At 31.6% G+C, this 11,150-nt stretch overlaps 2 pseudogenes; one reads left to right on the top strand and one right to left on the bottom strand.

Annotated features, from left to right (window-relative positions):
* The first annotated feature begins 223 nt into the window (after positions 1-223).
* On the top strand, positions 224-2,679 carry LOC112770596 (serine/threonine-protein kinase SRK2H-like; annotated as a pseudogene).
* A 1,179-nt stretch (positions 2,680-3,858) lies between these two features.
* Positions 3,859-8,154, bottom strand: LOC112772356 (TOM1-like protein 5; annotated as a pseudogene).
* Between the last annotated feature and the right edge of the window lie 2,996 nt (positions 8,155-11,150).

Raw genomic sequence — 11,150 nt, 5'->3', positions numbered from 1 at the left:
CAATAATTTTATAGGGACAATTAATTATATATTACTGCATCATAAAAAATACTGTTTATTTAATCAAAATTAAATTATTATTCAAAATTTTCAACAAGAAATTTCCTTCTCGTACCTTTTCGTTTAAAAAATAAAAAAGTGAAAAAAAAAGTGAAAAAAAAAGAATGAGAAAGGAATGAAAAGAAAAAGACAAAGAGAAAAGTGGAAAAAAGAGAGAGAAAGAGAACGAGACAACAAAGCCAACAAGGATAACGAACCTGCACTCCCACTCATTTTCACTCACTCCATTCTTCTTCTTCTTCTTCTTCTTCTTCTTCTTCTAATAATCCCCATGGCTATGGATTCCAATTCTATTCCTCTCTTCTTCTCCACCATTTTTCTAATCTTATTCTCTTTCTCTCTCTCTATTTCTGTCCCTAATTTTATACAAAATAGAAGAGATTAAGAAACAGTTTCTATTCAGTGAAAAGCGACCAGCTTTGGGTACCCTTTTGATCGAATTGATGGACAGAATGACCCTCTGATTCTATTTCGATTCCGTTTCTGTCTCTGTTGAGGATCCAATTGAGGTTTCGTTGGTTAACTGTGATCACTATGGACAAATACGAGGCTGTGAAGGATTTGGGAGCTGGGAATTTCGGTGTTGCCAGGCTCATGAGGAACAAGGTCACAAAGGAGCTCGTCGCAATGAAATACATCGAGCGTGGCCGCAAGGTTCTCACTTTTTCCCCCCTTTTTTATTCAATCAGTTCTTCTAAATTGTTAGATCTTTTGATCCATCATGGTTTAGTTTTGTAATTCAATCATTATCTAACTTTTGTTGTTGTTATTATTATTATTAAGCATTAAGAGGTAGGTATCTATCTGTGTTACTGATTTGAATACAATTTATCATAGTGAAAGGATTATTGTTTTATTTGAAATTAATTATTAATTTTGATTTCAGATTGATGAGAACGTGGCTAGAGAGATTATCAACCACAGGTCCCTTAGGCACCCCAATATAATTCGTTTCAAGGAGGTAAAGAATTTCACTTGTTTTCAACTCTGATGGATAACTTCTATTTTGTTGAGTAATTAATAGTAATACACTATGCATAACAAATATTGATATCTTGGTTTCAATGGTGTTTTGATTTTGCAGGTGGTGTTGACTCCGACGCATCTAGCTATAGTAATGGAGTATGCTGCCGGAGGAGAACTCTTCGAGAGGATATGCAGTGCTGGCAGGTTCAGTGAAGACGAGGTTACCCTGTGTCTTATGATTTTCTGTTTATTTTGCTGCCTTATTCTTGTTGTCATGTCTAACTTTCTTCCGGTGATTGTTTCAGGCTAGATATTTCTTTCAGCAGCTGATCTCTGGTGTCCATTTCTGTCATAATATGGTATTTCGAAAATCGCGGGCTTGCGGCATTTCCCTTATTTAGAAATTAGCAAATTGGGAAGCGAGGGCTAAAGATTTTAATTTTCTTTTTCACTTTGCAGCAAATATGCCACAGAGATTTGGGAATTATTGGAGAATTGCCTGGTGTCTCTAGGTCTTCATTGGATGAATTTCACTCCATATTTAAGTTTATATTTTATATGGAGGGGTGGAGGGTGAATTTGTCCCTTAACTTATTCATTCATATATTATTTCTTTTTTTGTGACCATTAGTTTAAAATATGGATATGATTGTGATCTACAATGTTTCTCTTTAAAGTTGTTTTAGTTGGCTGATGTGGTCATTGTGGAGTGACTCTTTATGTCATGTTGGTTGGAGCATATCATTCGAGACCAGGATGACCCGAGGAATTTCAGAAAACAATTCAGGTTTGTTTCCTGCCCTGTGATAACAACTTTAGGTGTTTCTTTGATATTTTTCACATTATTCTTATCGCTATCTTCTACTCTATTTGCAGCGTATATGAGTGTTCAATACAAAATCCCTGATTATGTTCACATATCTCAGGATTGTAGACAAACTTCTCGCTCGTATATTGTTGCAAATCATGAGGGTATGCAGTAACTTTTACCAACTAAACTTTTTTCATGCTATTGCAATTTAGATTGTCACCTTGTGGATTAGACTTTGTTGTTGTGATGTTGATGTTGTTGTGTATCTTGTCTCTTCTATCATCTAGAATATGCATTTATTTTTGATAGACAGGTTTTCAAACTATATATAAATATTTGAAAGTATGACACTTATGTTAGTCTTGTTCTGAAATTTGATATCCAGAACTGATTAATTTGTACGCTCAAATGAAGAACATATAATAGCTAGATGTGATTTTATCAACAAGAAAACAAGATACTCTTGAATTAACAACTACATTTGGAATTAGCTTGTTTATCTTTAGCTAACTGCAGATAATATTGTTTCCAGAGAATCACACTAAAGGAAATAAGAACCACCATGGTTTTAAAAAATCTTCCAAGAGAGCTAACTGAACGCTCAAGCTATCTATTACCAGAGAGAATCAACTTTCATGTTCAGATGTGGAGAGATAATGAAATTGTGGGAGAGCGAGAAACCTGCCTCCAGTATCTAGGCCTGTCAAAGGTTTGGCTGGGAAGCGAAGATGACGAAGGAGCAGAAGAAGTAGAAGAAGTAGAGGAAGAGTGGAGGAGAAGAGGAAGAAGATGAGTATGATAAGAGGTCAAAGGTTCATCAGTGGAGAATTCCAAGTTATTAAGCGTCAATTCTTTGTATGGTTAAAACATAAAAAAGAAAAGGAAAAAAGTTTGAAAAAACACTATTTATGTTATTATAGTTATAAATAGAAGCTTTAAAAATGAGATTAAGTAGTTGATGAATTTTTACTTGTATAAAGATGCAATAAAAAAATAATTAATTTAATGCATGTAAAGAATATATTAAATCAAGAGACTGGAAATATGCTTTATATAAGGAGGATTTTTTTCTAATTTTTTGTTTGCTTTTGTGTGCAAAGAATTATAGTGTTGTGATTACCTCTATGTAATTCCTTATTAATAATATTATGGTCAAAATGCTTTTTGTTCAAAGTAGAGTGATGCATCTAATGAGATGAGCATTCAAGTTATGATTGTTGCTTGGTTTTGTAACTGATGAGTCCAAATCTTGTAAATTGCTTATATTTCCAGAAACAAGTCGCATAATCTATCTTAATTTGCCAGAGTTGTCATCGTTGACAACTTTTTCATTTTCGGCCTATACGTACTTGTTTTGTAGTTTAAAAAACTTTATACATAAAATTAGTTGTATATGTTATCCCAGTATGCATATATATATATATATATATATTCAAGAATATGCAGTATTTTTTTCTTTTTCTAGTTTAGTTTAACATATTAGCCAAACCCTAATATAACTCATGAGAATGAAATTGTCCACCCCCCAATGGAGCTACCAATAGTCTTATGCTTCATTAATACTTCGTTCATTTGTTTCTTGATCATATTCCTTGCTTAGCTAGTTCAAAACCTAACCATGTTTCTTTGATCATTGTTTTCAGCAAGATTTCCTTTCATGTTTACCCTTCAAAATGAATTAGACAATGTATGATTCACCTTGAAACTTCTCTATGTATAGTTATGATCAAGCAATATAACATGAAATTATGGCTAAAGAATATCACTATCTTCATGGGTTATTATTATTATTAATGAACTATTGGCTTCTTTCTTGCTTATATATATAATATATAATGAGAATACCATCTAAACAATAAAATTGATATAACTATATTTTTATAAAAATATGAGAGTAAAACCCCTAGTATAAGAGTGAACTGAAGCAAATGCATTTGTCTTGCCCTATCCAAACTATATCACAAAATCACCAACTTCTCACAAATTTAATTCTCAACCTCAAATTCATACCAAAAGGGGGAATGGAGCAAAAGATCCTCTCTCTCCTCTCTTCTTTTCTTACTTATTTTTTATTTTTCATTTTTATTTTAAGAGGTTAATCACTAAGATCATAGCTTCCACTGAGAGAGCTGCTACCATTTCTACTATGTAAAGAGAGGCTCTCATATGGCCAGACAAATTAGAACCATCCTGTTTTCCTGAAAGAATCTTTCCCTCTCAATGTGCTTTGCCGGCGGTGGCGGAATTGTCACATGAGAACCTCCCCATTCGGTTTTGCACGTGGAGGCGGCAGCATTGAAGCAGGTGGGAACGAGTATTAGCCTCCCGAGATGGCTCCAAAGAGAGTGGCCGTATTAGCGGACGGTGAGTCTCTCCCCAAGCAAACCCAAGCTTGGGATCTCGGTTTTTTGTTTTCGTCTTCAGGCCTCGCGCAAGCCTTTCCTTTGCGTAATCTACAAGCATTATAGTATTATGGAAGTTAACAAAAAAAAAATATTCAAGATTGAAAAGTATCCAGTTTGAGTTCAAAGTAATGCAAGAAACCTTCGGACTAACTGTTCTGGCTCCTCTTCCTCCTCTGCTTTCGTCTTCGTGATCAAATCGAGGAGGAGCAGTTGTTGTAACTCTGCCAGCTAGGAGGTCATCATGTCTTGCTAGAACTTTATGAAGCTGCTCATTCAATTCGATGCCCGAGAACTATCTCTCGTCTCTACGAAATGCCAATGCAGATACCAGTTGAATGTCAAAATTGACTGTAAACTAAAAGGAGCATGAAAATGTATAGGCTAAAAGCGGAGAGACTCGAAGGAGCCTTACCGAGAAGCCATGACAAGATGCATTACCTTTGCTTCTGAAAAGAACATTGTTCGACAAGGTCAAGAGTGAATTCATCCCTTGCTGCCTACAAAAGAAATAACATTTTTGTTTTCTCAGCAGCAGTTAAAAGTTCAAATCTTTACGGTTCACAGTTCTATAAGTATGCGTCGAGGGCTCACCTGAGGGTTTTGAGCATCAACTGCATCAAGGACTTCTTTCAAACTTGTAATGCATTACTTGCCTTTTGAATGATGCTGCAAAAGATTGAAAATAAGAACAAATATGTTAAGAATGAAATTACCAATGAAATGATATCAATGGAATTTTAAACTCTGACTCTTATCATTCATTTCATTTGATGAAAAACTACTATCTTACTTTCAATTTAGACCGAAAAGAAAAATGAATAAATACATTTCAGCTTGAGAAGAGTTTCTGGAGATCATGTCAACAATATCAATCACAAGTACAATAAAACTGGGGGAAGTCACCTAGACTCAGGGACAGTCTCGGCATCCTTCGGAGGAACACTTTCAGGTCTAGTTGGGGCCTGCTCCCTGTTCGGTACATTATTAGTCCCATTTGGTTGTGAATTAGCATGATTTGATTGGACCACTTCAGCCCTTTGAGGAAATTGCACTCCGGCACTCTGAAAAAAGTATAAACCAAATTTCACAAGTGAAACAAAAACTCCAACGCCGATTTTACCATATTCAAGACTTGTATCTGAGACCATTAGTTAAGGGTATGAGTATCTGTCATTTCAACCAACTAGTACACACAACCATTATTCATATTACTTTGTAAAAAGTACTCATTCAATCATCTTTAAGTGCACTCTAAACATGTAGCTGCAACTATCATATGAACCGACCATAAGGAGCATATGCAGATAGCATTGAGAAAAGATTCAGTTCCTGACTAATTTTAATAATATGCAATATATATTTGGAATCATATAATTGAAATTGTATCACTTTTTACTCTGCCGTGAATGAATCCCAACCACAAACTATGAATCAAATGAATCAAGATTATAGCACTAGAATATCGAAGGGGTCTGGTCGTATATCTCTCTCTCACCACCAACTCATAATATGCATTGTAATACTGCGGAAACTTTCCGGAAGCACCACAAGGGATGTCTGTGTAGCATCAAGTAGGAGAAATATCCGCTCCCTCACAGGAAAATCTGACTGCACCATCATAGAAAAAAGATGAAATAAGAAAAGGCTATCGAAAAGAAGAACAACATAGCTAAAGAACAAAACCAATGGAGAAAACTACCTTTTCTTCACAATTTTCACAAGAATAGGGAGTATTCCCGTATCAATAACCTGCTCATGGATATGCTCTCCAACATTGTTCATCAACATCTCCAGCAGCTAGAAAATCATTAGATGGATGATCATTTAGCAGGACACCATAGAACACAAAGCAAGTAGTGTAAATACACAACCAAGTAAAGAAAAATTATCTCTATACTCAGGTATAGGTGACAATAATTCCATTAAAAGATTATAAACAAGCAAATTCATAAGTCATTATACTCACCATGACAGCAAAAAGTTGAGTATTGTGGTGTTTGCTACCCAAACGCTTTTTGATAGATTTGACAACATCTCTAGCATGCCTGCATATTCAAAAAAAACTGAGGGGTAATTACAATAACACAATTCAGATTATTGAGAATTCGTGATCCATTTATCATAAAAAGATGAATAAAGCTCAGCTCCGTGGGACAACGGAGGGTTAAGAATAATGATGAGCATAATTTAAATTGCAAGTATGTGAAAAAAATTGAACAGATTTCTTAGTTGCAACCAAAAAGGGCTATGATTGATGAATAATAATAAATAAGGATATGATAAAACTATGTGATCAGTATCATGTTATGCAATTAGTATCAACCAAATATTAATTTCTGAATGTCTTAGCCTTTTAGGGCCCTGATCAATCTTGAAGAAACATCATTGCATAACGATATTAAATCTTTGTGCATACCTTGGATCCTGAGCAACTAATTCGCATATTTCAATATTTTTTGTCCAATCAGTTTCAGTCAGCTTGTCGCTTGTTGCAGCGTGGACTAGCTCGGCTGCAGTCAATGCCATCCTTTTCTATATAATAATCTGAAAATGAAATAGCATATAAAAAAAAAAATTAAAGAGAATTCAGGAATGGAACCGAACACGGAATAATATCAACAGAACTTAAACTCAGTTATTTATCGAAAATGCAGCCCAATGCATGAGGTCCTGCTTAGTAACCTTACTCCATGTCACAAAGCAGAATCATTACCGTTAGTCCGTTACGCTAAGATTCAAGATCTAAACAAGTGGTTTATCAACATGTGCCAAAAGGAATAGTCTTCTGAAAGTTTTTCCGAAAAAGGCCAGAAGGTTTGACATTAGTAAGTATATGAAGACAAACGCAATAAAGATGATACTTTTAAATGGCAAATACAGAAAGCATTAGATCCGCATCTTAAATCAAATTACTGTTAGCCTTCATATATTGGTAGGGCAGTGGAATGCAATTTATGAAACCAAATATAAAGAATTACCATCAGCATCACAACACTTGCATCAAAATCAATCTTACAGAAACAGCACCAAACACATCATTTGAATCGTAGTTAGAAAAAATCACCTTAAACTAAACTGGCCTCAGTTCCAAGTTAAAAATGCTGTCATGTTAGTGATGTTATAGTAGCAACCAAAGTCAGAGCAGCATATCATGAACTACCCTGCAATAGGAAATATATATATATATAAAGAAATCACCCATTAATTCAGCACTACACTCAACCTCAGCATCAACACAAAGAAATTGAATTGAAAGGGGAAAAATCAAATAGGTACATATGAAAAGGGGCATAAGTAGGTATAACATACAAAAGAAAAGGGACCAAAGCCATATAACACCCAGAAGAGACTCTGAACTAAGAAGTTAAAATCATTTCACATTACTTCATACTTTTCTTTCCACAAAAGCAATAACAAAATTAATGGGTATCGTAATCAATTAACCAACTAATCATAATTAAGCTCATAAAAACCATGAACTGCCTTAACATCCAAAACTGAAATCATGATTCTAATTTGCTCTCAGATCTAACTTAATCAATACCCACCAAACAAACCTTACAACAAACACAACCCAGATTAAAAAACTAAAAAAAAAAGAGAAGAGCAAAACCCATTAAAAAAATTCATTCTTTTCCTTTCATTTTTCATGAACTTGATTGATAAGAGTGAGAATCATACGTACCAGTGAACACAGACACAACTACAGAGATGAGGAGAAAGAAAGCGTAGAAGCACTGATATGTTCTAAAGAGCTGCAGCATTTGATTTAATTAATGGTCATGGAAGAAGAAAAAGAAGGAGCAGATCAAATTGAATGTAAAGTTTTATTCTTTTTCTTATTTTCTAAACTTTAAACCTTTTGGGGCATATGAATTTTGATGAGAAAATGATGATGATGATGATAATGACGAGATTCTCAAGTGGGTGAACTGTGTATATGGTTAAATTTGTGGACAAATTTATTTGTGTATATAGTATAGTAATTATGGAAAAAGTATATAGAAATAAAAAAATGAAATTAATTAAATAATATAGAAATTGAAAGCGTTAGAAAAGAAAAGAATCTAAGGTTGGTTGGGTTGAATGTTTGAAGAAAACGGCACCGCCATCTGTCATTTGCTTCTTTTTCGCTGGAAAATGGTTAGTGTAGACATGGTGTCACACTTCAAGCATATGTTATTAGAAAATTTTGGACCATAACAACAATATGGATGTTCACTGATTTTATCCGTTATTTTTTTTTTTCCATGGTATTTTCTAGGGTGTAGATGATTAGCTCAACTCGAAAATCTGGTTCAGACTCGAATATTTTAAGAGTTAATTTAGTGCGATTTTATTAGGTTTAGAGTCGGATAAGGATTTTAAAAATAGATCCGATTATTATTTAGGGTCAGATTCGGATCAAGGCGAATTCGGTTTTACTCGGATTATGTGTATACTAAAGAAATTAAAAAGAGTATATATGTTTAAATTAGGGTAAAATACTAAATTAGTATCCTACGTTTGGATGTAATTCTATTTTGATCCTTAGATTTAAAATGTTCTATTTGAATAAAAAAAGTTTCATTTAGTTTCAATGTAATCCCACCGTAAAGTCAAAGTTAAATAATTAATGGAATGTCCTATATAACAACAGTACAAAAACAAAGTCGATAATCTGGAGAAGAAATACAAGTTACAGATGCACAAAATCAACCGTGGATGTACTAATACATTTATTTATCATTCTTCTTACAATTTAAATGAAATATTTTCTATAGAACTAAGGAGAATGAGAAATAAATGTATTGATACATTACAGTTGATTTTATGTTTTTGGAGCTTGTACTTGTTCTCCAAATTATCGACCTTGTTCTTGTACTGCTGTCATGTAGAATATTTCGTTAATTATTTAATTTTGACCTCACAGTGGGACTACATTGAAGCTAAATGAAACTTTTTTGGATTCAAATAAGATACTTTATACCTTAAGACAGGATTACACCAAACAAACGTAAGAGACAAATTTAGTACTTTGCCTTTTAAATTAATTCCAATATTACGTTATATTAATTATAAGTTTATTGTTTTATTTTTAATCACACTTGTTGAATTAAAAAATAGATAAAAAAAAGTATTAAATTAGAATTTATGGACAAATGTAAATTTAAATATGGATATCAATTTTTCGGTAACAAGTTTCTTCTTTATTCTTTATAAATAAGTACATCATAAATAAGTTTTTTATAAGTAAGTTTTTTTTTTTATAAATTATTGTTAAAATTTTAAAGGTCTAATTTTGATCCGGTTTGGATCCAGTATAATTAAGACCCAAAAATGTTTCGATTTTATCGGTTCTATAGCCGAGTTAGGATTTAAAAAAAAAAAACAGTGTATATTTAGAGTCGGATATGAATTAGGACAAATCTGATTTCACTCAGCCTATGTATACCCTTAGTATTTCAATTCGACAGGTCAAGAATTAATTTATCGTGACTCTGAACATTGTTAAGAATTTGTCATTGAATACGAAATTACTATATACACAAAATTTAAATTTCCTACATTTATTTAAATAAACAAATAAACTAATCACTAAATCAACTCAACTTAGTTCGTTAATTTTAATTGTATATATAATTTATGATTGAGATTTGAGATAAACTGCTAAAAATATTAGAATGTCAGTATTTTTAATATATTTGAAATTCTTCCTACGTTACATTACATAGCAGGCTTCTATAATTAATTTCTATATTCATTTTGCGATCTAGTATCATTTACCAATTTACATGGTACTCAAATCTCAAGTAAGTTAGCATAAGGGTTAGCATAATTCAATAATTCATAACATAAGCGCAAACACTAACGCGGAGATAACTAAAGAAAAAAACGTACTTAGAAAATTTAGGTATTGATAAAAATAATTTAAAAAAACAATAAAGCTTCAAAAATCTAGTGATTTTTTGTTAAGTGAATTCTTGTGTGAATGGTGGAGATTTTATAAAAAAAATTAAAAAAAGTCTAAAAATCAAATTTTATCTCAAATTTTTGTCTTTTTTTAAATAATTATTCAAATTGCATTACAAATTAAATAATTAAATGTATAAATTATTTAACACTTATAAAAAAGCATAGTATTTTTTTTGGTCGTATCTTCATAATCTTTTTTTATTTCAAGTAATATCCCAAATGAGTTCTTAAAAAAATTTTAATCGAAAACTTTTAGTCATAATAAATTTTAATTATTAAATTAGTATAATTTTTTTCGTTAGACAAATCAATATGTACATTAGATTATTTGTCTATATAAAGAGATTGATATAAAAATTTTAAAAATTCTTAAATATTGTTTTATTGTTTATTAAATAATAATAGAGATTTATTTATCTAATTTTTTGCCAAAATTTAATGTGAAGATTGATATATCTAATAAAATAAAAGAAAAATTAATTAGTAAACACAATTTATTAAAGATTAAATTATTCGACTATAAGTTCTAAGATAGTTCTAAATTCTAACAGCTTCTTTAAGGTCTCCCATTCAACTTGATTTACCCTCCTACTATTCCTTCTGCCCTTCCATTTCTAGATTATTTCAATAGAATCTATTAGAATAAAATAATATAAATCGATTGCTTTAATAATTGTTATATGCATTCAAAATATATCATTAGTTTATATAAAATATGTAAAATATATTCCTTTGAATAAATTTATTTAATATATTATGATTTAAATATCATAAGAAAAAGAAATAAATTTTAAAATAAGTTAATATTTATGTACCATCAATATAAATATTTTTAAGCATTCAAGTAACTTTTATGTACTAATTTATATAAATTTCAATAGATGTTATTATAAGTATATTAAAGTAACTTTTATGTAATAATATGTGTAAAACTAAAGAATAAGAAAAAAAGA

This window comes from Arachis hypogaea, chromosome 18 (genome assembly GCF_003086295.3).
Source record: "Arachis hypogaea cultivar Tifrunner chromosome 18, arahy.Tifrunner.gnm2.J5K5, whole genome shotgun sequence".
Taxonomy (NCBI): domain Eukaryota; kingdom Viridiplantae; phylum Streptophyta; class Magnoliopsida; order Fabales; family Fabaceae; genus Arachis; species Arachis hypogaea.
The sequence above is the reverse complement of the archived record's forward strand: the minus strand, read 5'-3'. Positions and strand labels throughout refer to the sequence as shown.